Source organism: Polistes canadensis, unplaced genomic scaffold (genome assembly GCF_001313835.1).
Source record: "Polistes canadensis isolate GaletaPanama2010 unplaced genomic scaffold, ASM131383v1 scaffold_362, whole genome shotgun sequence".
Taxonomy (NCBI): domain Eukaryota; kingdom Metazoa; phylum Arthropoda; class Insecta; order Hymenoptera; family Vespidae; genus Polistes; species Polistes canadensis.
The window spans coordinates 100,602-104,101 of record NW_014569909.1 but is presented as its reverse complement, the minus strand read 5'-3'; positions in this window follow the sequence as shown (position 1 = coordinate 104,101).

The following is a 3,500-nucleotide window of genomic DNA, read 5'->3' as shown; positions in this document are numbered from 1 at the left end:
AGAATTCAATTCTCTTTTGACGAAACACGATTGTAGTCAACATGACATCCATTCTGTTTTGTTCCTAATAGCACATCTTACCGTCGCTAAAAATTTTTTAATATATTTAAGAAAAATTTTCCCTGCTTTTTAGATTAAATCATAGTTTAAAACTATAAGATTTCTAAAAAAGTGCTATATAACAAAAGCTATAAAACTTTTACTTTCAAGTTTTAAAGCGTATACTAACAAATGAAAAGTTTTATGTCCAATAAAATTTAGCAAATATATTTACTTTTCCACAACTGGTGTCGCAGAAAAGGTTTAAAATCATTTTATTACAACTTTTTTAGGGTACTTCAGGTGTAGAATTCGAATATTTTTCGACAAAATTCGAGTGTAGGCAACCAAACCTCTATTCTGCTTAATTTCTAATAGCACATTTTTACCTTCGCTTAAAAATTTTTAATATAATTAAAAAGAATTTTTTGCGACTTTCTGGATTAAATCGTAGTTAAATACTATAAAATTTCTTAAAAAGTGCTATATAACAAAAGCTATAAAACGTTTTCTTTCTAGTTTTAAAGCGTATACTTGCAAATAAAAAGTGTAAAGTTCAAAAAAATTTAGCAAACATTATTTATATTGTGACTACTGCAGTCAAAAAAAAGAGAAAAAGTTATATTATTACGACTTTTTTTGGTTTTTTTTACGTGTAGAATTCAATACTGTTTCGACAAAACTCGATTGTAGTCAACCCAAACGTCTATTTTGTTTAGTTTCTAGTAGCACATTTTTACCGTCGCTAAAAATGTTCATATATATTTAGAAAAAATTTTTCGCTACTTAGAAATTAAATCAAATTTAAAAAATCTAAAATTTCAATAAAATGTCTATTTTTTAGAAGCTATGAAACGTTTTCTTTTAGGCTTTAAAGCGTATACTTACAAATAAAAAGTGCTACGTCCGAAAAAATTAGGCAAACATCATTTATATTTTGTCTACTGCAGTCAAAAACAAGAGAAAAAATTATTTTATTACGACTTTTGTTGGTTTTTTTACGTGTAAAATTCAATTCTGTTTCGACAAATCTCGATTGTAGTCAACCTGACATTCATTGCGTCTTGTTTCTAATAGGACATTTTACCGTCGCTTAAAATTTTTCAATAAATTTAAGAAAAAGTTTCGCGTCTTCCTAGATTAAATAATAGTTAAAAGCTATCAGATATCTAAGGAAATGCTAAATAACAAAAGCAATCCAACGTTTTTTATCAATGTTTAAAGCGTGTACTTACAAATAAGAAGTGTTAGGTCCAATAAGATCTAGAAAATAACATTTCTATTTAAACAACTGCAGTCCAAAAAAAGAAAAAAAATTATTTTAATAAAACTTTTTTTTGTAACTTTACGTGAAGAATTCAATTCTTTTTCAACGAAACTCGATTGTAGTAAGTCAGACATTTATTCTGTTGTTTATCTAATAGCACATTTTTACCATTGCTAAAAATGTTTTAATATATTTAGAAAGAAATTTTCGCTACTTTCCGGATTAAATAGTAGTTAAAAACTATTAAATTTTTAAAAAAAGCTATATTTCAAAAGCTATAAAACGTTTTCTTTCAAGATTTAAAGCGTATACTAACAAATAAACAGTTGTATGTCCATTAAAATCTAGCAAATATTATTTACTTTTTAACAACTGCAGTTAAAGGCAAGAGAAAAAATCACTTTATTAAAATTTTGTTTAGTTACTTCACGTGTACAATTCAATTATTTTTCGACAAAAATCGATTGTAGTCAACTAAACATCTATTCTGTTTAGTTCCTAATAGTACATTTTTACCTTTGCTAAAAATTTTTTAATAGATTTAAAAAAAATTTTCGCTACTTTCTGGATTAAATCGTAGGTCAAAATTAAAAAAATTTTAAAAAGTGCAATTAAACAGAAGCTATAAAACGTTTCCTTTCAAGCTTTAAAGCGTATACTTACAAATAAAAAGTTGTAAATCCAAAAAAAATTGGCAAACATCATTTATATTTGTACTACTGCAGTAAAAAAAAAGGGAAAAAAACATTTTATTACGAATTTTTTTAAGTTACTTTCCGTTTTTAATTAAATTCTCTTTCGACGAAACTCGATTGTAGTCAACCTGACATCAATTCTGCCTTGTTTCTAATAGCACATTTTACCATAGCTTAAAATTTTTCAATAAATTTAAGAAAAATTTTTGCTGCTTTCTAGATTAAGTATTAGTTGAAAACTATCAGATATCTAAAGAAGTGCTATATAAGAAAAGCTATAAAACGTTTTCTTTCCAGTTTTAAAGCGTATACTAACATACAAAAAGTGTTAAGTCCAATAAAATCTAGCAAATAACATTTATATTTCAACATTTGCAGTCCTAAAAAAGGGGAAAAATCATTTTATCACAACTTTTTTTGGTTACTTTACGCGTAGAATTCATTTTTTTTCGACGAAGTTCGATTCTAGTCAACCTTACATCCATTCTGTTTAGTTTTGAATAGAACATTCTTACTGTCGCTTACAATTTTTTAATATATTAAAAAATAAATTTATGCAACTTCTTGGATTAAATTGTAGTTAAATATTAAAAAATTTCTAAATAAGTGCTGTTGCGTATCCTATGCAACGGGTGAGTAGGGCGAAGCGCCGGGGCGTGCACGGCCGTGCCAAAACGTGAGACACGCTCGACAAAGCAGTGTCTTTGTTTTTGGTAGTAGCCACGGTAGCGCTAAGATGCTTGTAAGGGCTCCTTCTTTCTTCTAGCTTTAGTTCTCCCACCACATTTATTATGCCAATCATATGTATCGACAGCCACGTCGTCCTCGGGCTTTTCGGTGATTGGTGCAGCATTGCATCGCTTTTTGGTATAAAACGTGGTGGTTCATCACGCGTGATTTATCGCTCGAGATTCATCTATCTTAGAATGCTGCGACTTGCGAGAAACTATTTCGAGGAGAATTATTTGTATTGCGCAATACTACATCATCTAAGTTCGGCCAGCGACAAGGGAAAAAGGCGGTCCTGCACCTGGCCAGAATTATCCCGATTTGTGGACTCTTCTTCATCGTTTCAACCAGGGTTTTTATGCCGAAAGGCTTTTCCCTGACGAGCCAAATAAAGCGTACTTTTTAGTACTGACTGGGCATAAATAAAGTTGTTATTGTGTTTTTATTTTTCAATCCTGCTTCCCATTAATAAAGAATCTCGATATAACTCGTAAGGGCATTTTTCGATTCACTACTATCCACTGGAGTACCGATTAAGGCATCGGTCGCATCAAAATTTTGGTCCTTCGAGCCGGATAGGGAGCTTCCTCCCCACTCTTCGGTTGGCGTCTATTGTGCATACAGTCTTCTTCAACGGAGGAGAAAGAGGCAACGGAAGACTTCYGATCGAGCAACAAAGGAGGTATTGAATCATCGCTACAAGCCGAGAAGCTTCTATTGTTCCGGTGCGTGAGTACCCTGCACGGGACACTTTGTTCAGAGGATTCACG